Source organism: Mesoplodon densirostris, chromosome 11 (genome assembly GCF_025265405.1).
Source record: "Mesoplodon densirostris isolate mMesDen1 chromosome 11, mMesDen1 primary haplotype, whole genome shotgun sequence".
NCBI lineage: Eukaryota > Metazoa > Chordata > Mammalia > Artiodactyla > Ziphiidae > Mesoplodon > Mesoplodon densirostris.
This window is the reverse complement of record NC_082671.1, coordinates 33,415,190-33,442,256: the sequence shown is the minus strand read 5'-3', so window position 1 is coordinate 33,442,256 and position 27,067 is coordinate 33,415,190. Positions and strand designations below refer to the sequence as shown.

At 38.6% G+C, this 27,067-nt stretch overlaps 1 protein-coding gene across 2 annotated transcripts in view; it reads left to right on the top strand.

Moving 5' to 3' along the window:
- The first annotated feature begins 24,988 nt into the window (after window positions 1-24,988).
- RAB3IP (RAB3A interacting protein) overlaps window positions 24,989-27,067 on the top strand; it is a 51,643-nt gene continuing 49,564 nt past the window's right edge. For both annotated transcript variants that reach the window (XM_060112076.1, XM_060112075.1), the window contains exon 1: window positions 24,989-25,102. The gene's annotated coding sequence lies outside the window, so the exon portion shown is untranslated. The remainder of the gene's footprint in view (window positions 25,103-27,067) is intronic.

The window sequence follows — 27,067 nt, the reverse complement described above, 5'->3', positions numbered from 1 at the left end:
GGTCAGCCTTATGATTTATCTTACCCTGTTGTCTGCTTGGAGAGCATCAGTGATCTCTTTGATGCCAACTTTACAGTTAATAATTTCCAAATTTGTATTAGTTGCCAATTGTGATTCTGCCTTCCTTACATTTCTCTAAATAACTCCTCCAATTCCTGAAAACACTATTATTGTTTTGTTAAGATGACAACATGCTCGTTATAACAATTCAAACAATTCAGAATGTGTAAAAAGGAAGGACAAGAATATCCCAAATGCCACCAATCAACAATAACCATTAACATTTGGTCTTTCCAGAGCCATTCCATGTCTTGACACACATGCATATTATTTTCCATAAGTGAGACGATCTTATATGGTGCTGTGTGGTAATCAGCTCTTTAACTGAACAATATGCTGTGACATGTATGTTGTGTATCACATGTTTTATGTATGTGTTGACACTCCCTTATTGAAGTCCATTTAGATAGTTTCCAGTTTTTTACTTTCACACAGTGCTGTGATGAACATCCTTGTGCATATTTCTTTTCATGTTTCTATAAATTGTTCTTTCCATTATTTTTGGATCATAGGACCTTTGAGAATCTAATGAGAGCTATGCATCACCTCCCTCGCAAAATGCATATATTCATATACCTCATTTTGACTTTGATTTTTTTTGTGGTTCATAGATAAGCCCCCTGAAGTCCATCCTTGGCCTTGCTAAGGCTCCATGGACCCCAAATTAAGAATACCTACTTTAGGGTTAATTCCAAGATGTGAATTTTTAATAGCCTTTAAATTTATTTATATTAATGTATCACTTGCTGTGCAAAGTACTTGTGTGTCTCTCTGTCTCTTTTAATTGGGTCCACCCTCCAGTCTGTGTCCAACTCTGGAGGTTTGGTGACATTATAAATAATCAGATCACATAAATTTCCATTGACTGCCATAGGGGCTGAAGGGATTTTGAGCACAAAACAACACATTCCACCTTATTTTATAGGCTTTAAGGAAGTTTCACAAATAAAAGCGTTTCACAGGTTAAAAAAGGGAAAAAAACATATCTGAGTATTTGATTCCTTCATTCAAGAAGTAGATATTGAGTAGCAGCCATGCACTGAACTTGGTGCTAGGAGCTAGGGATACAAATATGAATAAGACTCCATCTCTGCCTTTAAGGGATTCACTGTCTAGATGGGGAGACAGACAGATAGAAAAACCATTGTCAGGCAGGGAGAGCTTACATTCTATATATACAAAGGTGTGAAATATCACAGACCCAGGGAACTTTGGGGGTCAGTGTTCAGAGGGTCTCTGTCAGGAGAAATGATCCATCCTCTCTGATGTGTATTAGCAAACCTGATCCCTTCCCATGGCCCATTCTCCAGCCCCACCCGTCTGAATCTTCTTCCCTTCTCTCTACACAATATTTATTTCCCTTCTCAGGGAGACTCAATACTACCTTGAAACTCAGTGAGCTCTAGGATGGCTGAAATGAATCTAGGAAGCCAAATGGTACAAGAAAAACTCACGTTACATCCAGGCGGTTTGATGCTAACATTCACTTCAGCAAATTTGCAAATATAGATGTCCTAGCAATTAAATCACTCCAGCAGATGAAAAGCTGGAGAAACCACAGGTCAAGTTTACATATATAGATAAGTCGATTGCTTGCTGTCCAGTGGAGTGTGTACTTATTGTAAACACAAAGCAACAGGCTACCTAAGAAGCTTATTTTTGTGTTTTTAGCCATACTTTATACCTCTCAGCTCAGACTTAACAGTTCAGTACCCTTAGAAATAAACTATTTCATTTGTCTCCTCTACAGCCCAGGGATCTCTTGAGCAGCTTGATTTCCTTTTGAGATAGGTGAACTTACCTATCTGCTGGCTTTCATGCCATTTTAGTCCTCTATCTATATCCCTTCCTCTCATTTCCCCCCATGTCTGTATTTTTCCTCTTTCCTCGCTGACCACCATCTCCTCTTTCTCTAGGCTTCCACACGTGGATTGCCACTCACTGGCAATTCTTCTAGATCTCCACATTTGCAGCCATCTCCAGTCCCTGCTTACTTGTCTCCCTGAGTCAGGCCGGGATTCCTAGGAGCCGGCAGGAGACCATCCCTCTGCTAAGGTCTTCCCCTACATTTGGAAAATAGGAGGAAGAAGATGAGTGTAATTGCTTCCCTTAATTTCATATTTCTTAAGGACAGTGCTTATAAAAATATTGAAGTTATATTGACTTTGCCTAGGGTTTTGATGTATGGTTGTTCTCAGGATAAAGATTGATTTGTTAAAAAAAGTGTATGCATGTGCACTTTTCATTCAAAATGAAAGTGTATGTTGATGCACAAAATATGTGTTTCATACATTTATTATTTACAAATATGAGTCACAGGCATCTGAATCAAGCACTTAAGCCTATTGAGAAGAGGGATAAGTGGTATTTAAATAGCACAAAGGAGGATGACTGCAACATCTGTCAGTATCCCTGTCGATCCTGTAGGTTAGTGACCGTCTCTTTTCCAAGATTTCATGGTAAAAAGAAAACTATTTAAAAATCTCTGCAATGTTTCTTGCCCATTCAATGTTCACAAAAAACTTTATATGTTAGTGTCTAATGTTACTCAATTTTGGTTTTGGTGCAAAATATAACTTACTTCCCTTAACTTTCTGTATTTCACTGATGTGAAAACACTTTGTATTGTGTTTTTCAAATCTGGTTCACACCTAGAGCCAGGGATCCTCTTAAGGTTTGAACAGCATCTTTTGTTATGCTTTCATAATTTGTATAAAGTCTCTGTTTTCTCATCAGTAAAAGGGGGATCACAGTAGGGTTGTCACGGGTCACAGGGTTCTAATGAGTTTAAATGAATTAATACATATAATGACAGCAACAACTCTCATTACTCAAATCTTTTCCATGCACCAGGCACCACTTAAAGTGCTTTACATGCATTACCTCATTTACTCTTCCGCATAACTCTGTGTGGTCAGTGCTGTTGTCATCACCGCCCTGTTTTTTGCTTTTATTTTTAACACATGAGGAAACTGAGATCACTGAGTATTTGAGTAATGTTCCCAGGCTACAAGGTGGCAAATGGCAAAGCTGGGATTAAAACGCAGGCAGATGGATTTCAGAGGCTGCACTCCTATTCACTGTGCTCTACTAACTTTCAGATAAAATAGTACCTAAAAGAACTAGGCTGAAGATAGGTAGAAACTTTTATAAAAATTGAAAACTATAATGAAGAGCGTATGAATATTTTTGTTACTGATGCTCAGTATAGTCTGGCTAAGACATCTCTAATACTTGATAGATGCTATTTCAGTAAATTTTTTAGGTCCTTGGCTTCCTCGTTTTCCTGAATGCTTTTAAACATGTGACTTCAGGTTAAAGGCACGTTAATGGAAAGAACATGAGGCTTTGAATCAGAAAGGGTTCCACTCCTTACCAGCTGTGTGGTCTTGAGCAAGTTACCTGTCTGTCTGAACCCCTGTTTTCTTATCTGCAAGGATGGCAATAGCGTCTGCTTCAGTTTCTATTGCAGGAGGCAGAAAGGATTAAATAGTCAAACCCAGAGAGGACAATCAGGAAACTAAGACTGTGAATACAGAATATGACACTGACCAGGGCTGAGAGCAGTGACTTAGCTGCCTCCCTGGCTCAGAATTTTATCAATTCTCAATGTGGTTGGAAATTACTATCAAGATCTCACTGAATTTCACAATTTTGTTGCTTCAATACGTATGTTTAAAATTTTCTATATAGAAAATTGTATGTTATTCTCAGTCCATAACCCATGAAATAATTCTTAGTGGATCTTTTTGTTATTTTTATTAAGTCTGAACATAAAGAAGTTTTTAAAGGTATGCTATACATATTTCTAATTTGTGATTTTAGTAAAAATTCTGGTGAACAAATGATGTGAACAAACAATTCATGGAATAGAATATACAATTAGTTATCCAGGATAAGAGAAACAGCTAAGCCTCTCTAGAAATCAAAGAAATGCAAAACACAAAACGTATATCATGTTTTACATATGAAAATATTCTATGCTGCTGAGGGTCATATTCATTTTTGAATATGGATAAATATTTATAAACTGGATAAAAACCTGTTGGACAGCATTTTGAAATATGTAACAAGAATCTTAAATATGTTCATATAGTTTAAGATAATTTCAGTTTCTGGAATCTAGCTTCAAGAAATAACATGAAGTACAGAAAAATCTTTTAGTACAAAGTGTTCATTGTGGCATTATTTATAAGAAGAAGAAGTTGGAAACAACCTAAATGCCCTACAAGCTGGGAATAGTTAAGGAAACAAGATGTTCTCCACATAATAGATTAACGTACAGTTTCTTAAAGTTATGCTTATAAGTAATTTTTAATGACACGGAAATACATGGAATATAATTTAAGTGAAAAGCAGGATACATTTTATATGTATAATAGTATGATCACAACTAGGTAAAAAAAGTCATATAGATATAAATATTTGGAAATAAATATACCAGAATGCTAATCATAGCCACCTGAGAGGTGGTGATTGTGGGTGATTTGTTTTCCGGCTTTTAACTTTTCTATATTTTCACTTTTTTTCACAACGAGTATGTGTTATTTTACAATATTAAAATATGAGTAAGGATTTCGTTGCTGGGGAGGGCAACAGTATCTGATCCAGGATGATGCCTGACAAGGCAGAGTCCCATCTGATGTGATTCGTATTACGCTGCTCCACAGGGTTTGTGTGGGATTTAAATATTCTACTACATGTAACTGGCCGGTGTAGATTACTATCTAGTAAGAAACTGTTTTAGAAAATTTAAATTTTACACTTTTACATAAGAGATGGGAAGGTGCATCATGAAAGGGTTTTTATTTACATTTCCAAAGCATTCACAAATTTCCCTAACTCGCTAGCCTTCCTATGCATCCTATAGCATGCAACTTCTCAGGAATATTTTCTTTTCGTGTGACATAGGATACATTTGTAGATACTGGCACCTTTATCAGATGCAGACCAAGAAAGAGCAGCAAACATTAATTCAGTCAGTTGTTTTTTTTAAAAAAAGTTTTCACCTTTTATTGGGGGGTGATAAGTAGTGTCCTGGTTTATACCTGTTGTCCTGGCATAATTATTAATACGCAGTGCCCTCTTTTTCTCTCCAAATTGCTCTGGTTCAGACAATAAGTTATATGGTCACCCTAGTAATATCAGATATAGGGGGGAAGGGAAGAGTACTCCTGTCTGGATGCTAACTCTTGGAGTGGAGGGGTGTGTGGGAGAGGGACAGCTGGCTCTCGACAGCCAGCACACAGGAGGAGCCAGAAGCCGTACTCGAAGGGACAGAAAGTAGCCCGTTGCCAATGAACACTGGCCCACGGGCCGTATTACTTAGTCTAATTAGTCGTATATCTATTACTTGATACTGATTCTGACAGCATTGGTTCTACCTGAAGGTGGAACAGAAAATCTATCTAGTTGATTTAAGATAGCAAAGACACGTGCCTTAGAATCTTTTTCCATCAGCCCACTCTGGTGCCTGGCATTTCTACCATTAGAGTTGTAATGAAATGTTATCAAAATAATTCAAATTTGCATCTGGAGAGAACAGCACAAAGGAGAGGGACGCAGCATGGTTCAGGGGATGGAAGGATTCCCATACCATCTGCTCTTCCCAGCTGCATGACCCTGGGCAAACAATTCACTTTTCTGAGGTTTAGTCTAAAAAGAGGGAGACAAAACCTGCTCTGCCCTATCTCTGGCGGTAGTAGGGTGAACAAAATGGTCACTGTATGTGAAAATGCTCTGTTAATACAAAAGCACTCTGCAAATCTCAGAGACCCTTAGTATTATGAACTTAGTAAATGAGGTAACACGTTAGTTGGAGCTAATAGCACCACCTTGGAATGCAGTAAAAGCATATTTTGGGGAAAAAGACACAAATTGGGTAAATTGTGATGGGTGGTTACAAGGAGGAGAGAGAGAACTGGAGCAGGCTGGCTGATCATCTGAGCCATCTGGAGAGCTTTTTAGAAACAAAACAAAACAAAACAGCAACAGATTAGCGGACTCCATCTCAAGACCTTGAGATTCAGCTGACCAGACACACAGCCCCAAGTAAGTAGTTAGGGTTTTGGGGTGGGGAAGCTGTGAAGCATGGTGCAAAAGGGGCCAGATGGGGCTAGAAAGAGAGTGATGGGGGAAGAAAACAACAGAACTCTGCTGCTTTAACAAGTTTTTTTCAGAGCTAGCCTTGCTAAGAAACTAAGGGCTAAAATGAATTTCTGAAATTTTTGGTTACTGTCCTTCCAACCCACTTCCCCCCAGTTCTAGAATATAAACACCATGTGGGTGGGGATTTTTGTCCCTTTGCTTCACTGCTGAATCTCAAGCACTTAGAATATTTCCTGGCACATTGTACCAGGATAATAAAAATTGCATATATGAATATCATTTGCGTGTATCGACTGTTTTTCCCGCTTGTGTCTGTAATTTAAAGTTGACTAAGTTTTGTTATTGCAGTTCTGGAGCTACTAAAGGGAAGGGTTGTCAGACTGGGTTTAGGACAAGGGCCTTGATCTAGGTCACGAAATGATAGCTCTCACTTGGAGTAACTGCTCCTTCCACCACCCACCTGAACTCTTTGTTGGTGACTCGTCTATTTCCGTTGTCTTAATATCTTATTTATACTCTCCATTTCAAGTATTTACTATGATTACTGTGCCAAAACCTGAATTCTTTTAAAAGTTGTTTGTAATTGGTTATATCTAGAAATAATATGGAAACAGGAGTCTGATCTTTTAATTTTCACTGCAGTTTGCTGCTCTCCTTTAGACAGTGCAATATGATATGATTTAAGTAATGCAGCTTGATGATTATTGTTAACTTTACTGAGAGCCTTAAGCTTTTGGATGAGAAATGATTTGGATTTTCTTGTGTGTACCTTACCTTCTCTGTTATTTTATAACCTCCCACTGGATGTATAATATGTAAATTACAGATTGAGGTGAATGGAGTTTGTCAGTTCAATTCAAGAAATGTTTGTTGACCTCCTACAATGTGTAGGTGCCATGTTAGGAGCTGAGGACATGAAGATAAATAAGACAAATATAACCTCTCATGATACCCTGTAATGGTAATATATATAGTATATTACATATTATTATGTATATACAGTCAGATATACACACATGCACATACATATACATATAAACAGTCACCCCAGGATGGTTTGAAGGCAACTAACAGAATATCCAATTTAAAGTGTCTTAAACACTGAGCACATTTATCATCTCACAAACCAAGAATTTTGGGGGTGGGAGTCTTCACTGTTGCTTCATACATGACCTTCATGATATCATGGCTCTGATCTGCTTTTCTGCACTTTTTTTGGCTTGTCCCTCATGCTCCCAAGGTGACAAGGGGAACAACTGGAAGGGTGAGTACAAATAGAACTGGAGTCTGCCAGCAGGAAGGAAGTGTGTGTATTTGTGTGTGTCGGGGGTGGCTGTGTGTGAGTGTGTGAGTGGGGGGAGGGTGTGATCAACTGTCACACAGATTAAAATTTTTAAGAATATTATAGACTGATTTTGCCTGAGAAATACAATGATTTATTGCCTGCAAAGGAGTAAAGCAGGGGAGCATATGCTAAGCTTGTTAATATGGCATGATCTTATGGTATTAACTTACTGTTTAGATAAATATATAAAGGTAATACATATTTATTAAAAAATGTAAGCAAAGGCGAACTACTGTTTAAGGTCTGAGGTGTATCCTTCTCAAATTTCTATGCATTTACAAGCAAAGAGTTAGGTCTACGCATGTGTAATACATTCACTACAAATGTATATAGAGCCTCAATATCTAGTTTGCTCATGGTTTTGGCTTGGGTCCTCTAGACTGGAGAAGCAGAGGCAAGGATTAACATGTGGCCTCTTTACTTGGGAAATGCAAGCTGAAGATGGTGAGGGTGAGGAAACAGTGGAAGTGAGATAAGAAAGATGCAAAGCAGTGTGATGTGATGTGTCACTGCTCTGGCCACATTTCCCAATAGGCCTGGTAAAGACATGGCAGGTGAGCAGCAGGTGTGTCTGGAAGGGCTGCAAGAAGAAATCACACTTCAGAGTGGTCCACTGCAGAGAGGAAGGGGAGGGAATTTTTCTGCTCAAATGCCTCCTGCCTTTCACTTCTGATTGGCCAAGTTTCACCTCATAGCAGAGTAACTCTCCATATTTTCAGCCCTTGGCAGCCACCCAAGAAGCCAATTTCCATGCTTCACAGTGTGGCATTTCAAGTGATGACTTGATGTTGATAGGACTCAGTGTGTGGGAAGCAAGGGCTACACAGGCCCAAAGTTCCAACTTGAACTGCAGCCATCTCAGGGAGCTCAGCAAAGGCAATGATTGTGGTCAGGGTGTAATAAGGGTGTTGGGGTTCCCTTCAGAAAAAAGAGGCAGTAGAGGAAATCTGAGAAGGTGCACAAAGATTGCATCCAGTAACTTGCTTTGCAAATTGGAAATGTTGCAAAAATGGAAAATCTGTAAAAATGGAATTGTATACACATTGTTCTGATATTTGTTTTGTTAAAAAAAAAAATAGCCATTTTTCCCTGCCCGGATTTTGAGACGAAACTCATTCTTTTAAACAAATGCCTAAGATTCCAGAGAATGGATATGCCATAATTTATTTTGCCGTTTCCTTATGAGGGACATTCAAGCTATCCCCAGTTTCCCACATGATAGTAATTATCTTTAAGGAACATGTACAGTCTTTCTGCAGGACAAATCTAAAGTGTTAAAAATAATTTGAAAAGAAAGATCTTATTTAAAATCAGTCTCCACACTTGTCTGGAGCTTTACTGATCTGATCCTTGTGGCTGCATTAATTATGTCCCATTGCATTTTGCACAGGGTCTGGCAGTTCTGGGCTTATGCCCCTGACTGGGATTTGCTGGGTTTTCAAATGGAGGTCTACAACACTGATAAGGCATGCTACTCTACAGGTGACTCCTAGCCCTGAGCGGAGATTACTTTCCATTTTTGCGTATGCCCAAAGCCTTTCCATTTGAGTTATCTTGTCAGTGAATAAATGTCTTGAATGAATACAGAAATGAAATTCTATGCATTCTGACTTTGCCCAGCCTGGGTTTCCCTACCTCTATTATTTAGGCAGATATAACTAGTCAGGCAATAGCCTAGGGGTGAGAACATGAGGAGGATATTGTGCATTCCCTAACATTGGGCTTGAAGTGTTCATTGATAAGAAAAACACCACCTCATGGGAAATTTTACATATCTCCTACATCAGAAAACACCTTGGGTTTTAGGTATGTTTTAGAGGAAAACTGTTTTACCTTATATATATATTTTTTATCTTGTAAATGCTTTGACATCTTGACAGTTTTGAAGGTAATGACCCCTTATGGGAAGCAACAGGGACTCCATCTGCTTTTCCTCTTTTCTAGGACAGCTCGTCCTCTTCACTGTCCAGCACACTGCTACAGCCTCTGATCTCTCTGGTACCCTTCCCCCACTTTCCCTTAAATGGTTAACTAGGGCATTTCTGAAATCTTCAATTTTCTTGACTTTAATAAACACATCACTTTAAGAGTCAGCTAACATCTTTAAAAGTAGATTTTATTGTGTTATAGAATATGAAATATTCTTTATTCTTGGGCCCTTTTGATTTCTTTCTCAGAGAAGCTTAACATAGACCCGCTATAAAATCAAAATCAAAATCTGCCTGAAACTATGTAAAATACTGATCAGACAAAATAGGAAAGACAAAATTATTATTATTTTAAAATATTTATTTATTATCTTTTTATTGATGTATAGTTGATTTAATATAATAGAATATTATATCCATTTCTGATATACAGCATACTGATACAGTGTTTTTATAGATGATACTGCTTTAAAGGTTATTACAAAATAATGGCTATAATTCCCTGTGCGGTACAATATATCTTTGTTGCTTATCTATTTTATACGTAGTAGTTTGTTTCTCTTAATCCCATACCCCTACATGCTCCTTCCCCCCTTCCCTCTCCCCACGGGTAACCACTAGTTTTGTTTTCTGTATCTGTGAGTCTGCTTCTGTTTTGCTATATACATTCATTTGTATTATTTTTTAGATTACATGTATAAGTGATATCACTTTCTCTGTCTGACTTATTTCACTAAACATAATATTCTCTAGGTCCATCCACATTGCTGCAGATGGCAGAATTTCATTCTTTTTTATCGCTGAGTAATATTCCATTGTATATATGTAACACATCTTCTTTATCCATTCATCCGTTGATGGATACTTGAGTTGCTTCCATATCTTGGCTATTGTAAATAGCGCTTCTATGAACACACGAGGGCTTGTATCTTTTCAAATTAGTGTTTTTATTTTTTTACAGATATATACTTAGGAGTAGAGTTGCTGGATCATATGGTAGTTCTATTTTTAGTTTTTTGCGGAACCTCCATCCTGTTTTCCAGAGTGGCTGCACCAATTTACATTCCTACCAACAGTGTACAAGGGTTCCCTTTTCTCCACATCCTTGCCAACATTTGTTATTTGTAGACTTTCTGATGATAGCCATTCTTACAGGTGTGAGGTGATATCTCATTGTTTTAATTTGTATTTCTCTAACAATTAGTGACGTTGAGCATCTTTCCATGTGTCTGTTAGCCTCTGTATGTCTCCTTTGGAATATGTCAATTCAAGTCTTTTGCCCAATTTCTGATAGGGTTGTTTTTTTTATATTGAGTTGTATGAGCTGTTTATATATTTTGGATATTAACCCCTTGTTGGTCATAGAATTGGCAAATATTTTCTTCCATTCAGTAGGTTGACTTTTCATTTTGTTGATGGTTTCCTTTGCTGCACAAAAGCTTTTAAGTTTAATTAGGTCCTATTTGTTTATTTTTGCTTTTATTTTTATTTTTTTGCTTTTATTTATTTTTTGCCTTAGGTAACAGATCCAAAAAAATATGGCTATCATTTATGTCAGAGAGTGTTCTTCTAGGAGTTTTATGGTTTGGGGTCTTACATTTGGGTCTTACATTTAGGTCTTTAATCCATTTCTAGTTTATTTTTGTATATCGTGTGACAAAATGTTCTAATCTCATTCTTTTACATGTAGTTGTTCATCACCATCTATTGAAGAGACTGTCTTTTCTCCATTGTATATTCTTGCCCTCTTTGTTATATTAATTGACCTTAGTGAATGGGTTTATTTCTGGGCCCTCTATTTTGTTCCATTGATCTATGTGTCTGTTTTTGTGCCAGCACCATGCTGTCAGGATTACTGTGGCTTTGTAGTATAGTCTGAAGTCAGGAAGGGTGATACCTCCAGCTTTGTTCTTGTTTTCTCAAGATTTCTTTGGCAATTCAGGCTCTTTTGTGGTTCTATATAAACTTTAGGATTATTTGTTCCAGTTCTGTGAACAATATCATGGGTATTTTGATAGGGATTGCATTAAATCTATAAATTTCTTTGGGTAGTATGGCCATTTTAATATTAATTCTTCAAATTCAAGAGCGTGGGGTGTCTTTCCATTTCTTTGTATCCTCTTCAATTTTGTACATCAGGTTTTATAGTTTTCAGAGTATAGGTCTTACACCTCCTTGGTTAAGTTTATTCCTAGGTATTTTATTCTTTTTGATGTGATTTTTAAATGGGAATTTTTTTGCTTTCTCTTTCCGATAGTTAATTTCTTGTGTGTACAAAACCATAGATTTCTGTATACTAATATTGTATCCTGCAACTTTAATGAATTAATTTATTAGTTCTAATAGTTATTTGGTGGAGACTTTAGGGTTTTCTATGTGTAGTATCATGTTATCTGCAAATAGTGACAGTTTTACTTCTTCCTTCAAATTTGGATACCTTTTATTTCTTTCTCTTGTCAGATTGCTATGGCTAGGACTTCCAATGCTATGTTAAATAGAAGTGGTGAGATTGGGCATCCCTGTCTTCTTCCTGAATTTAGAGGAAGACTGTCAACTTTTCACCACTGACTATGAGGTAAGCTGTGGGTTTGTTGTAAGTGGCCTTTGTTATGTTGAGATATGTTCCCTCTATACCAATTTTGATGAGAGTTTTTATAATTGATTGGTGTTGAATTTTGTCAAATGCTTCTTCTGTATCTATTGAGATGATCATTGAACCACCCTGGCATCCCTGGAATAATTCATGGTGTATGATCCTTTTTATATATTGTTGGATTTGATTTGCCAATATTTTGTTGAGGATTTTGGCATCTATATTCATAGAAGATATTGGTCTGTAGTTTTCTTTCTTTGTAGTGTCTTTGTCTGGCTTTGGTATCAGGGTAATAGTACTCTTGTAGAATGAATTTTGGAGTTCCATCCTCTTCAATTTTTTGGGATAGTTTGAGAAATATATGTATTAGCTCTTTTTTATATGCTTGGTAGAATTCCCCTGTGAAACTGTCCAGTCCTGAAATTTTGTTTGCTAGGAGTTTGTTTGTTTGTTTTTTTAATTACAACTTCAATTTCACTACTAGTGATTGGTCTGTTCAAATTGTCTTTTTCTTCTTGATTCAGTCATGGCACTTTGTATGTTTCTAGAAATTTGTCCATTTCTTCTAAGTTGCCCAATTTGTTAGCTGTACATAGTATTCTCTTGTGATTTTTTTCTTTGTGTACAGACCTTATTTGTTAAAATACCATTAGATTATGCCTCAGGACACCCTCTGCAGAAACTTAGGAATTATGTACAGAACTTTACAGGACAGAGGACAACACTTTAGCTGAAGCCTGTCTGCTGACCAGAGAAGGGTGTTCTGAGTGGACTCAGCAAAGAAAGGAAATCAGGCAGGGCAGGGAAGGTAAGGTGCCCATCTGAATCAAATTTCAGCTGCCATCAGAGCAAGTCTTGTGATGGTCACAGATTGGAGGCTTCGTTTTTGGAAGGTTTGAGTACAGCACAAGAGTTCCACGTGTCTTTATGGCTACACCCCAGGCTGAGGTCAATGTCACTCAAATTCCTGGCCAGCCAAACTTTGGCAGCAAAGAGTCCCAAACTGAGGATCAAGTTCCTCCGGAAGTCATTCCTATTGGTAGCGAAGTGGTAGATGCCCTGAAGCCAATCTCCCACATTGTCTGGAATTTCGGGAGCTTCATTTGCCATGCCTCGCAGCGGTCACGCTGACCCCACTGGAAGCCATAGTAGCACCTCTGCTCCCTTATGATTTTTTGTATCTCTGTGTTATTGGTTGTTACTTCTCCTCTTTCATTTCTTGTTCTGTTTATGCAGGTCCTCTCTCTTTTCTTCTTGGTAAGCCTGGCTAAAGGTTTATCAATTTTGTTTATCTTTTTTAAAAAAAAGCTCTTGGTTTCATGGATCTTTTCTGTTGTATTTTGGTCTCTATTTTATTTATTTCCTCTCTAATGTTTATGATTTCCTTCCATCTGCAGACTTTGGGCTTTGTTAATTCTTCTTTTTCTAATTCCTTTGGGTGGTAGTTTAAGTTGTTTATTTGAGATTTTTCTTGTTTCTTGAGGAAGGCCTGTATTGCCATAAACTTCCCTCTTAGAACTGCTTTTACTGCATTCCACAGATTTTGGAAAGTTGTGTTTCCATTTTCATTTGTCTCAAGGTATTTTTCGATTTCCTCTTTGCTTTTTCATTGACCCACTGGGTTTTAGTAGCGTGTTGTTTAGTTTCCACATGTTTGTGCTTTTCCCATTTTTCTTTCTGCAATTGATTTAGTTTTATACTGTTGTGAAAAAATGCCTTATATAATTTCTATCCTTTTAAATTTTTTGTGACTTGTTTTGTGACCTAGTATGTGATGCATCATGGAGAATGTTCCAGGTGTACCTGAAAGGAATGTGTATTCTGCTGGTTTTGGATGTAATGTCCTGTAGATATCTACTAAGTTTAACTGGTCTATTGTGTCATTTAATATAATACCACTGTTGCCTTATTGAATTTCTGACTGGATGATATATCCATTGTTGTAAGTGGGATGTTAAAGTCCTCTCCTATTATTGTTAGCTTCTCCCTTTATGTCTGTTAATATTTGCTTTATATATTTAGGTGCTCCTGTATTTGGTGCATATATGTTAATGAGTGTAATATCCTCTTCTTTTATTGATGCCTTTATCATTATGTAATGCCCTTCTTTGTCTTTTGGTACAGTCTTTGTTTTAAAGTCTATTTTGTCTGATATGAGTATTGCTACCTCTGCTTTCTTGTTGTTTCCATTTGCGTGAAATATCTTTTCCCATCCTTTCACTTTCAGTCTGTGTGTGTCTTTAAGTCTGAAGTGAGTATCTTGTAGGCAGCATACAGATGGGTCTTTTTTTTATCCAATCAGCCATCCTATGTCTTTTGATTGGACCAATTAGTCCATTGACATTTAAAGTAATTATTGATAGTTATGTGCTAATTGCCATTTTATTACTTGTTTTCTGGTTGTTTTTGTAGTTCTTCTCTGTTATTTCTTCCTTTTGTTTCTCCCCTTGTGAATTGATGATTTTCTTTTGCAATATGCTTGAGTAACTTCCTTTTTGTTTTTTGTGTATCTGTGTAGGTTCTCACCAGACGTCCTCTTTATTTCTTTGGAATAGTGATGTTCATATTTTACAGATAATGAGGATCTCATATGAGTGTGGCCTGAATTCTCTCCTGATAATATTCAAAATTACCAATTTTTTAGGATAATATAAAAAGAGTCCTTCAAAATTATTTAGTCACTATTAATAAAACTGCACATCTAGCCTACTAAAACTAGGGATGACTCACAACTTTTGGCTAGGCCTTACTCAAAGCCTCATAATCACAATATGATGGAAATTTCAAGACCCCCAAGAGACAGACTAATTAAGAGTTTGTATTGTTCATTTACTCTTTATAAAGTATTATGGTAAGCAATACTCAGATCAGATATTTCCTACACTGCTCCCACATCATTGCCTCAAGGTCAGATTCTATAATTATCTGAGTCATCTGGGCCTTGAGCTGGCATTGCTGGCTCAAGCAATTGGTGACAGATGCCCATTCCTTGCAGCCAAAAGTGTCTGCCTGTCTGGCAACATTTATCTCACATGGGAATGATGTCAGAATATTTCTGGTCCTGAAAGATATTTACCTAAAGCAAAAACTCGTTGATTAATTTTGATTATGTTAGTGACAATACTGTTATGTATGCAGCTGAACAATTCCTCAGATGTCTGGACTGTATTCAAAAAGTGTATCCTGAATTTCTACTCCAAATTTATGTTACTGATAGTTGCTATCAGCCTGGATTTCAGCAGTTTCATGAAAGGAAGCCATGTGGACAGAAATTTAGGACAATTTTGTGATTCATATGCCACTTCTCAAATTCTAATTGTGCCTTTTTTGATAACACAGTTTCCTTTTGGGTCTGCGAAATTAAATTCCTTTTATAACCAAGCTGCACAGATAGGAGAGATGCTTGGTAATCCAAACACGTCTTGAGGTTTGCACATCAAAAGCAGCTGCAGAAACTTAAAGTATGGTTCATATTCATCAAAATATGTGTATTCTGAAATTTGGACTTTATTTCTACCAAAATAGTACAGCAACTCATCAAATCTATAATTCCATTAAGCTCAGAGAAGTTGCTGTGAGCTCAACTTACATGGCTGGTTTGAGCCAGAGATCTTCACTTCCTGAAACAAAATTTTGCCCTTCCTTTCCCCTGTGGTTTCAAGCTCAGTATATTCAGATGTTTCATCAGACCAGAAAGAAAGCACAATCTCTTGGGTCCCTGCATGTTGAGCAAGTTGGGCCTCTGAGAGCCCTTACATTCACCAAAGTCCTTGACCTCAAAACAAGTCTTTAACAAGTTCCCATAACCTAGCTTTCTGATTTCATTAAAATAAACCCAAACTGTACACACTGCTTTGTCTTTGTCCAGTCTGGTGATGGTTAAGAACACAGGCACAAAACATATTGACAACCATGGTAACTTCCTTTTTTACACCAGGAAAAGAATATTTCTTGTACAGCTCAAGTCACAAATTTGCCTGATGAATGACGCAAGGAACATCAGACTTCTCCTTTGTCTTGAATTAGTAGAATTAGTATCAAAGCATCCCTACCCCCTCTCTCATTTACAGGTACCCCACCTATAAAAGACAGCCATGTTTATACCAGACTTCTCAAATTCCTTAGTGGCAGAGACAGCCCTTGAAAAGGTCTGTGTTCTAGCTAATCAGGGTCAGTTAGGTCACCTACTTTATAGCATTCCAGTCCATATATTTGGCACGTGGACCGTACATTTTAAATTTAAAATAAAATAAATATCTTTACATTGTTGTTTAAGTGTGTGTGTGTGTGTGTGTGAGACAGTGGTTTTCAAACTTTTTTTTGTTTAATACATCTGGAAGTTCAATATGTAAAGGAAATAAGAGAAGCCAGTTGTACTAAAAGGGGGCTGAGACACAAAATCCCAAGGCCTGTTTGAAGCCCATTTGGATGCATAGTCAATTTTTGTGACTAGTCCCTGGGTAAATGAAGAGAAGATATATTATTATTTGCATATATATATATGTATATATATATTTACACCTTTATATAAATGTATATAAATATATACATATATATGTATGTATATAACCTACCATATTAATTATGTTACTTAGGTCTTCTCTATCCTTACTTATTTTGTTATTTTTTATGATGTGATTAGTCATGATTTCTGTGGATTTATTCTTGAATTTCTTGTAATTCTTGCTTTATGAATTTGCTGTTATTTGGTACATGGATGTTCCTACGTGTGACATCTTAATTTTTCAGCTCACACTTTATTGTTATAAACAAATAATCTTTGTCTTTGTCTCATTTATTGCTTTTCCCCTGAATTAAGCTTTGTTTGAGACATAATTTTGATCTTGGTTTCATTTGCTTGGTAGCCCTTTGTCTATTTTATTTTTGTTTTAAATCACTTTGTTTTCATTATCTTACGTATATAGCACATAGTTGGGGCTTGGTTTGATATTCCATCTGAGAAAAGTTTTCAATGAATTGGTGAATTTAATCTTTTTATATTTATTGAAATAAAAATTATGTTTTATTTTAGTCTACTTGTCATTTTTTGTTATGATTTTGTTTTATATAACTCATTTAATTTTTTGTCAGTATACTGCCTGTGTATTCTCTGTATATGCATGTTCTTTGAACTTGAAAGGCATGTATTTTTGCTCAGTGGATAGCTTAATAACTTTATAACTATTACTATTTTTAGATATTATTCAAAGCAGAGAGCAGTATATTTCCTGTTCCTCCCCTCCCCATTCACTAACTATACATTTTTTTGTAATGTTTACCTTATTTCTTTTCTCTTTCATCTTCTTTTGGTTGTTTCATTGCTATATTGTCAGGATTTAAAAAAATTTACTCTCTGTTCTCTGACCATAATTCTCACATTTGCTTTATTTTTTTATTTATTTATTTTTTTATTAGTTTCCGCTTTCACATTTGCCTTAGACTTAATTCTGCAGATAAATGGATTCGAGGATCACTGCCAGCTTTTTAAATTTTTTTCTAAATTCATAGTTGGCTACATTTCATCCTCTACTAATGTCCTATAGAAGGGCCCATGAAAACCATATTGCTTGCATTTTCAAAAATGTTGTCTATTACATTTATACTTGAACAAGTTTCTCTGGTATGAAATTCTTGGATATAAAATCCTTTGGTTCAGATTTTGATTTTTCCCCCCCTTATAGAGATCTTGATCATTTTAAACTAGCTATCCAAAAGATTTTCATTAGCTTTGAAATCCATTAACTTTACTAGATTATGTCTAGTTTGACTATTCTCTGCCATTTTTTTCTTTGGGATACTATATGCCCCTTCTATCTGTAGATTTAGGTCTTCTTATATTTCTGGAAAGTCACTCAAAATATTTATGTAAGCTTTTTTTTTCTGTCTCAATATCTAGGTTATTTTCTTGGTTTTCTTTCTTAATGATGCATATATTGAATTTCTTTTGTCTCTCTAACATTTACATAATTTTCTTTCTAATCCTTTAAAACTGTTTATTTCCATTTCATATTACTTGCTTTTCTCAATATGGTATTCCATGACTCTTTAAAAATATTTTATTTTGTTTTTGTTGTTTTCCTTAATAAGTGTTTATTCTCCTTTGTGCTATTTCTAAGTCTGCCTTCATTTTTGAGATAGTTTAATTTTGTTTCCTCCCACTTCTTTCAATTCATATTTGAATTCCTTTTGTGGTTTTGCTTTATTTTTAAAAATTTCAAGTGAAGAGAGTTAGGAAAGTTGAGTTAATCATAATTGTCAGTGCTTGCTACATTAACAGTTGACTAATGAAAGTTCAGTCTTATTTATTTCTTCCTTTTTATTCATATTCCTATACCCCCATAGGCAATCATTTGCATATGTTAAGTGTGCATCTTTCAATGTGTTTTTGTTAAATGTGTATTGTTTTTATGTATATACTTTTTTAATGAACATACATGGTAATGATCATATATCTTTATTTTTCACTTAGCATTATGTTTTTAAGATCCATCCATGTTGTTTTGTGGCCCTCTAATCAGTTGCTTCTAATGTGGCATAAAACTCCATGATGTGCATTTACTACTTTTTACTTATTCACTCTCCTGGTGATAGTTACCAGAGTGCTTCCAACTCCCCCCCACCACAAATAACCCTGTCTTATTCTCTGTCATATTCTCAGCATCTAAATGAGCATTTGGCATGTAAGGGACACTCAGTAAATAAGGGAATGAATGCATAAAAGAATTACTGCAAAGATATAAGGATTATTAGATATTACGGGACATGTGGCTTCCCAGTATTCCTATAATGAGGATGACTAATAGGCCTCATAAAGGATAGTTTATTCTGCTTTGGGTTACCAGTTGAGCTTGAATAATCACTCTCCCTGTGTACACTTATTTTCAAATTCATATTTTCAAAGAGAAGGGAATTGACTGGGTTTATCTCATTCAACAGAACGAAGGATCCCTGATGTGGATCCCTGTTGTTGAAGGTTGACCTTCCTCATATCCATTCTAAACACACAGGGTTGCTTTTGGCTCAGGTAACTATACAGGTCCAGTTATAAATGGTCAACACAGCGTGGTTGGTTTCTCTTAATTGTATACTGGCATGAGTCACAGCAACCTTGTGCAGAAAGACCATCTATCCTCACAAGAACGTGGTGAATATTACTGGCACTTCCAGGCTTTAAAATGTTGCTTCATGGGAAGTTGTTTGTGCTGTATTACATGTGTTTCAAATGTATTTGAAAGCATTTTTTAGTTGTCCTGTTCTGAAGTGTCAGAATGATACAATGAAAATATACAGACTACTATTCCAAAGACCTGGGTTCAAGAACAGCACATATTAGCTCTGTGACTTTGAATAAATCACCTCATCTTTCTGAGTCTCAGCTTCCTCATTTGTGAAAACAGGTGATGAGGTGAGATGACTTAAAGGTCTCCTCCAGCTCCAATATTTTATGACTCTGTAAGTACTTTTAGATATTTCATAGCATAATTGTGAACATTCCCAACTATATCAAACATCCTCTCTTTGAATGTAGGTTTGATTTTTTGGAACAGATAAAATTTATCAGAACCAAGTCTTTTAATACTATGTAAGACAAAGGTAGATGGTAATGTTTTTAAGGCTTGGAATTATCATGCTTGCCTTTATTTCCTGTATATTCATTTGCAAGTGGCAGAAAATGCAACACAAATTGGCTTAAGCTAAGAGATAATTACTGGTTCATATAACTAAAAAGTTCAGGGTCTCCAGCTTCAGTCACAGCTTGATCCAGGAAGTGAAATAATGTCCTCAGGACCCACACTTGGTTTTCTTATCTCTCAGTTCTGCCTTCCCCGTTAGTTCCATTCTCAGGCATGTTCTCCATTGGGTGGCAAGATCACTGCCAGCAGCCTCAGGCTTACATTTAATCTTCTCAGCAATCCTCATAGAAAGAGTCACTTTTCCCAACAATTTCCCATAAGTCCCAGAACTGATTTTTATCAGCCATGCTTGAGTCATTTGCTTATCATGAACTAATCACAGAGACCAGGAGGATTCTCTGACTGGTTAAGCCTGGGTCATATGCTCACCACTGAAGTGGTGGGAATTCAGTTCTACTTGAATCATGTACTGAACATGGTAGGAGGGTACTTCCCCAAATAAAATCACTGTGCTGATCTCAAAAAGGTAGAATGATGCTGAACATCAGAGAAGGAGGGTGGGGGGAGAAAAAGAGGGGAAGACATCTACTCAGTTGTTGCATTTGACAAATTCATCCTTTGAAATGTTTCCCCTTTCCTGTTTTGTTTGCAGTATAGGCACTCATTATCTCGTAGTAGCTTCCTATCTAATTTCCTTGCCTTGAGTCATCCCCCGCCCTCCCCTGCCCCCGGCCATCCCAAGTACATTCTAGGCATTGCCACCATGTTATTCTTCCTAAAGCATTGGTTTGATCATTTCACTCTCCAGCTCAAAATCTTTCAGGAACTCTTCTGACTACCAGATTCCATATTCTTCAGTCTGGCATTTAAATCTTCCACAATCTGGCTCCCACATATTTCCAGACTTATCTATCTTCCTATGCTTGTGTGTCCCAGGTGCACTGTTCACCATCATGTTTTCCTTACAATGCCTTTGCTCTATTTGTACGTTCTACCCTATCACCATTTCTTCCATCCTAAGTCTGATATCAGATGATGAGCCAGGTACTACAGGTTGTTTCCAATATCTGTTCTCCCCTTTTTCTTTAGTATTAGAACCATTGATTTCTAGCTGGACACCTGGCCACTCAATAGAGACTATATGTTTCAACATCACTTATAGTTAAGTGTTGACCAATGTGGTGTAAGTCCAGCGATGTATACAACTTCTGCAAGTGTTTTTAAATAGAGGGATGTTCTTTTCTGCCCCTATCACCTTTCTGCTGCCTGGAATAAGGATGTGATGGCTGGAGCTTGAGCAGCCTGCTTGATGGTAGAAGCTGCATCTTCAGGTTGGTGAAGCCACAAGATAGAAGGAGCCTGTGTCCATGATGATCAGAGAGCCACCATATCAACCCTACACTGCCTACACTTACATGAGAGGGATACACTTTATTTTGTTTAACTTAGTGTTATTTTGAGTTTTTAACTGCAACAGAAACCAATCTTTCCATGAAAATATGTTACTTAGGAAAACTTTCTGGTGGCCAATAACAGGAATCCATTCAAAGCAGAATGAGGGAATTATTTTAAGGATATAGGATTGTTTTCAGAACCCATGGGCAGGGATGAAAGAAGACTCAGGAATAGACCAGAACCTGGGACTGAAACATTGTGGGGAAGCTAGGAGGTCTTCTCATTGTGTCTCATCTCTCCTTCTCTTCCCTCTTACTGCAGACTATTTATGTACCTGGCAGAGAGAAGCAGTAAATAAATATTTGTTTAATGGATGGCAATTTGTGTGTCTGTGAAATAAACTGGATCCAAACCCAATCCTCAAACCATTTCCTTATAAATATGTAGCTTGTTAAAGTGAGTCATTTGTAGGGGATCATACATTTTAGAGTCTAAGCTCCTCTGTCAGCCCTTTCTCTCAGCCCTCTGATTTTTTCAGTTGCCTATTCTGACATCAGAAAAAGGGCGTGAAATGCAGAGTTGTGCACAACTGATCTCATGAAAGATACATTAAAGACAACTCTGCTTTGTACAGGAGTTGCAAAAGCAAATTTTTATGTGACACAAGCACTGGCCCACAGGTAAGCATTTTGCCAGACAAGGAAATGAGAGGTTATTTTTGGTACATTTTTTCCCTAACCAGCTTTTTTGTTTGTTTCTTTGTTTCATTTTGCATTGTTATTATTTACTGTCTAGGTTCTTGCTTTTACCTAGTTTTTGCCCTTGAAGGCTTCTTATGTTCTTGTCATCTTATTGATATGTTTCATAAGATGTTTTATATATTTAATCTAGCATTTGGTGGGAGAATCAGCCAATCTCTAGTCTGCCATACTGCTGGACACGAAGCCCAGTGTGCTTTTTAAAAGCATTTTTTGGGCTTCCCTGGTGGCGCAGTGGTTGAGAATCTGCCTGCCAATGCAGGGGACACGGGTTCGAGCCCTGGTCTGGGAAGGTCCCACATGCCGCGGAGCAACTGGGCCCGTGAGCCACAATTACTGAGCCTGCGCGTCTGGAGCCTGTGCTCCGCAACAAGAGAGGCCGCGATAGTGAGAGGTCCGCGCACCGCGATGAAGAGTGGCCCCCGCTTGCCACAACTAGAGAAAGCCCTCGCACAGAAATGAAGACCCAACACAGCCATTAATTAATTAATTAATTAATTATTTTAAAAAAAGATCTTTTCAAAAAATAAAATAAAATTAAATAAATAAAAGCGTTTTTTAAAAAGTTCATTTGTTTGTAGATACTACCCTGAGTTCTGAAGACCAGGGCCCTAACTCTGGTGGTCCAAGCTCCCGATCTGTAAAGATGAACTACCTTTACACCTATATCAAATTGCTTTTTATAAAAGGCTTATGAGATAATTAATCTGAAGTCAGTTTGAAACCAGGAAGTACCATGTAAACATACAACACTTTCTGAACTTTGAAAATAAAACAGAGGCAAATGAGCAATAAAAGTTGTAACTAAGAATAACAACCTTAGAATGATTTGTTCAATTAAAATTTTTTAGATATTTGCAGTCCTTTGTTTTCTGGCCCTAGATATGGATGGGAAAGTCTGAAGGTTAAAAAAATATTATTTTACTTGACATTAATTAAATAACTTATATTTTAGTGAAAGAAAAAGAAGGCAAACTTGAGCACACTATAAAATCCATCATCATGTTTTTAAAGTTTGTGAGGAGTCTGTTACTTTAGTATATGGCTGAGCAATCTAACTTAGGATGCTTACAACACTTTATGTATTTTGCAGGCTGAGATTCTGAGTGTATAACATTCTGTAATGCATCTTGGACTCTGTGCTGCAAGGACACTAAAGTCCTACTATAGGTAACTACTCAGATAGCTCTTCTTATTCTCAAACTGTGCTAGCAGGTGAAGTATGTGAGAGGAAACACCTCTAAGTCCATTCTAAAGAGCCTTGTGGATGACAGGTAGACCAACATGGGACTCAGGCACATGGCTATTGCTCACTATTTCCTGTAGATGCACGATATCTTAGGTCCTGTGTAGAACACAGCATAGGGCCTGTCCTCTAAACATTTATATACCAGGACAGTATATCTACATGTATATCATTAACTCATTCTGCATTTTCTGAGCCAGTCCTCCTACATGTCAGGCTTTGTTCCTGTTCTCAAAAAGTTCATAAGGAAATAGACAAAACTACAATTACCGTTCTATGTGATAAGTGCTAGAAAGAGATAAAGTGCTATAAGAGTACAGTAAAGGGCACCTAGCCCTGGGGTGGGATAAGGCTGGGTGGCAAGGAACAGGGAAGGGTTCACAATGGAATTGATGCCTGGGCAGAATAATGAAGGATAAGCAAGAATTAGCTAGGTAAGGAAAAGATGGAGGGTCAGGGCATAACAAGAAAAAGGAGCAGCATATGTAAAGACAGCATGTACGAAGGAGTATGGCAAGACTGGAGAATCCAAGTAGTTTGCTGTATGATGAGTTTATTTATTTCACTTAGTTGTTATTGACGCATTTGTTTTCTTCACTATGAGTGCTTGGATGATGGAGATTGTGTGTAATGGTTTCTCTGTTCCCATGTCTAGCAGTAGGCACATAGATCGAGCATAAAAAATGTTTGATGAATGAATGACATGGTGTAAGGGAGAACAGTTAGAAGTCCATTAATGAGTAGGATCATATCTAGTCCCAGTGAATAACAGATGGGGTAGATTTAAGAATTATTTGCAAAATAGGATGGATAGGACTTGATATATTGGAGATGGAGTATAAAAGAGTAAGTAATGGCTTTCTAGGTTTCTGTTTTTATTATAGGTGGATGATAATAATGATGTTATTAATAATAGCTAATATTCATTAGGCACTTTGTGTCATGAAGTACACTAAGTATTTCACATATATTAAGCCATTTAATTTCTTAACGACTTAGTTACGTAGGTAATCTTATTATCCCCATTTACTGAGGCTATTAGAGATCAACTAGCCCAAGGTCACTGACACAGCTAGTGGGTGCCAAGCTCAAACCCAGGAATTCTGATTCCTATAGCCATCCACATAACCTACTCTTCTTTACTGCCTCTAATAAATGTGATCAATATACAGAGCGGGGGTCCTACCCAATACATATATCACAAAAATTGCATGTAACTCTTTTACTAAACATAGAGACACATACTATGATGTGACTGCCTCTTTTGGATCAGATTTTTGGAAGCCTGGTTTGTATTTTCACGTTTCCTCTCTGGAGGACCTAAAGTGGGGTGGAAGTTATCAAAGAGTTGACACAAAAGATGAGAGAAGGCAGGTGCAGAAACGACATTTTCGAATGCTCTAGCAGCTGCTAGAATGCTGGGATCTAGGTTCTATCAGACTCCCCCTCCTCCCATCCACCCCCCAGAGACAACAGACACGCACGAGCGCGCACACACACACACACACACACACACACTTTGTAAAGTACATATGCACGCCGAGTGTCAGGTTGGTTCTAGCTGTCCTCAACTCACATCGAAGGTTCATTTTCCGACTCCTGGAGAGCCCAACACACTCGAAGTGAACCCGAGACCGCCTGTCGAGCCCAGGGCAACAAGGCTTAGCTCCAGCTCGCCCTGTTCCCAAGGAAACCGCCCGCGGAGGCACCTGGGGCCCGCGCCGGGCACCTGCGAAAGCCCCGGCTGTCGCCAGGGGGCGCGGGAGCGCGTCGGCCCCACCAGCCCCACGCCCGCCCCGCCCCCATCCCCGCCTTCGCTCCGCGGGGCCGGACCGCTCCCGGCTGTCAGCCCCGCTCCCGGCGCAGGCGCAGTCCCGCGCTCCCTCGGCGGCTCCCCCCGGTAGTGCACCCGCCGCGGCTGAGTGTAGCGGCGTCGGCCCGCCGTTCTCCTCCGCCTGTGACTCCTTCGGGGCGCGTTGTGTGCGGTTCTGCACGCGCCCCTGAGCGCCGGCCGCGGCCGCGGTGGGTTGGTCAGGTGAGTGCGTCCGCGGGAAGGAGAGGCCCGGGGCGCGGAGCACCGCCCCCCTCGGTGCCCGCGCGCCCGCCGCCCGCGAGCCGGCCTGGAGGGGCGGCCGCGGCAGGTGCAGGTGAGGGCGCGGCGCGCGGGGACCCGGCCGACTGTCCTGGCCCAGCGAGCGCGCTCCCCCGCCTGGGCTCGCGGGCTCCGGGACCCCGGCGGAGGCGGCGGCGGGGGCTCGGCGCCTCGGGGCATCTGGGCGCCCCCTGGGGCCGCTGGTGGCGGCGGGCGGCGGCGGCGGCTCCTCCCCGGGCCCCGGCGCGTTACTCATTAACTGCGCGGTCCCGAGCGCTGAGGCTGGGAGCCCGGCGCCCGGTTACCTGTCGGCTGGGCGCGCGCGGCCGGGAGCTGGGGGCCCGGGGTTGCGGAGGGGGCTGTAAGGAGAGTTCGCGAACAAGTCTGGAGGCCGGCGCTGGACGGGGCGAGGCAGTAGGCGTAGACCGGGGGTCTTAGGAGACGGCGAGCGGGGCACCGAGTTGAAGCGTAGAGGTCACCCTCGGGAGGTTTCGGCGAAACCTGGTGGGCAAGAGCCAGCACCCAGGATCGCGCCTTAGGAGGCAGCTCAGTTCAGCCTGACTTTTGTTTCGGGGAGTTGAGGCGAGCTGCACAGATGTAATTGTAATTACACAGCCCTTCCAGCGTGGACAACTCGCTCCGACCGCCCGGGGAAAGGAGAGCTTAATGGACTCGAAGTGATGGTGGTAGGTGGACTCTGCAGCACGTGAAGAGTTGTCAGTTGTTATGGGATTTAAAAAAGAAAAAAAATCTGTAATGGCTAAAGGGTAAGGTCTTGAAAATTAAGAGCGGTCAGTTAATACTGATTCCGAAGAAGCAGTTTAGTTTCGTGGAAATGTAGCATATTCTGAGGATACCTGTTTCCTACTCTTCTGTTTCCCCCTCCAACTTATTCCTTGCAGCGTAGGGAAACAGCCATGTAATCTTTTGCCGTGGAATGATTACATAATTGGAGGAGAGGCCGGTAAGAGGATTAAAAACAAAACCGTTCTATTGTAAATCTATTGAAAGACCTGGTTTCTGTTCATTATCCTCATTCCTATTTTGTTGTTCATGCCCTTTTAAAGAAAAAAAAATGGTGAATGGCACTTCAAGGAGAAAAGAGGCAGAATAGATTTGTAGACCAGTCATAGTAAATATTTGATACTGGTAAATATTCCACCACTTTTATGGGGCCTTGTTCTGTTAACATTTGCTATTTATTTACTAGTGCCGTGCATTTTGATAGGACACTTCATGTTTGGACAGACATGTATCCTAAATATGGTTTATGTGATATAATCCTAAAGCCCTTGTGGAATGTATAGAAACAAACTTAGCAGTTATACAGTTGTACTACAGTAGTGTATGTCTTACTATTAGAAGAAAAGCCTTTTCATTTTTTTCTTTTTCCATTTCAGTAATATTATATGTTGGTACATACCTTTGTGAACCAAAGTGGATACATTTAGTATAACTCTTCCTTGGGTGTTTGGCGAACACCTCATCTGTGGTATGGAATACCTCTGACTTTTCACCAGGGTGGATATTTGATGTTCAGCTGCTTTGTGAATTTGCTAATTAGTGGAGTTTCTAATTAGATCCAGCTGTGCTTTTTGAATTGGCGTAGTTATGCATGTGCTTTCTTTGATGATATTATTTTCCTTTAATTTTCACTAAACCCTCAACCTCTGCAACACACGCATAGACACTCTACAAATAATTTTTTAAATTGAAAGAGTCTTAGAAGACAGTCTACATCATCATTTTGTTTTCTGATATGGCAGAACAAAAACTTGTAGGTTACAGTAGTTTCACATGTATTATTGTAGTTAGTTTACCTTTTTCCCCCTCGCTTTCTGAACAGGACTCACTGAACCAATTTTAATGAAAAAGTTTCTATTTTTAAAGTTTTAGCTCCATTACTTA